General features: G+C 38.5%; 1 non-coding gene across 1 annotated transcript; it reads right to left on the bottom strand.

Moving 5' to 3' along the window:
* Positions 1-412: 412 nt before the first annotated feature.
* LOC119052522 (small nucleolar RNA U13) lies at positions 413-516 on the bottom strand. Its single transcript, XR_005083123.2, has one exon. It is a non-coding gene; the product is annotated as a small nucleolar RNA U13 (small nucleolar RNA).
* Between the last annotated feature and the right edge of the window lie 269 nt (positions 517-785).

The following is a 785-nucleotide window of genomic DNA, read 5'->3' as shown; positions in this document are numbered from 1 at the left end:
AGTCACCTTACTGTGCCACCACCTTCTGTCCCCATAATTCCTGTCATCTTGTAAAGCTTAAACTCTACACCTGCTAAACAGTAGCTCCTCGTTTCCCCTCGCCCAGAGCCTGGCGGCCACCACCATACTTTTGTCCCTGTCATTTCGACTGCTCTAGGTACCTCACACAAGTAGAACTGCATTGCCTTTTTGTGACTTACTTCACTTAGCAAAATATCCTTGAGTTTAATTCGTACTGTAACACATTGCAGAATTTTCTTTTTTAAAAAAGGTGAATAATATTCTGTTATATGTATATACCACATTTTGCTTAGCTATTCATTTGGTAAATGGACACATGAGTTACTTCCATGTTTTGGTGATAATGAATAATACTTCTATGAACACAAGTGTATGGGTATCTTTTTTTTCATGTCAGACGGGTAATGTGCTGATGTCGTAACAAGGTTTGTGGGAGGCACATGTCACACAAAAGTGTGAACACCCGATCATCACGCTTATGAGCTACAAAAGGATCATGTATGGATATCTTTTCAAGACTCTGGTTCAATTCTTTTGAGTATATACACAGCAGATGAATCACTGAATAATATGGAACTTCTATTTTTAATTTTTAAGGAACAACATAGTATTTTTCACACCAGCTGTACCATTTTATATTCCCACCAACAGTGTATAGTGGTACCTCAGTATTCGTCATTAATTCATTCCAGAACTCATGATGAGTGCCAAAACCAAGGAGTCCCAAGCAAGTGCCCAGTGCTGAAACATTTTTTATCATCGGA

Source organism: Artibeus jamaicensis, unplaced genomic scaffold, assembly GCF_021234435.1.
Source record: "Artibeus jamaicensis isolate MK-2021 breed Jamaican fruit bat unplaced genomic scaffold, CSHL_Jam_final scaffold_847, whole genome shotgun sequence".
Classification (NCBI taxonomy): domain Eukaryota; kingdom Metazoa; phylum Chordata; class Mammalia; order Chiroptera; family Phyllostomidae; genus Artibeus; species Artibeus jamaicensis.
This window is presented reverse-complemented; position numbering and strand designations above follow the sequence as displayed.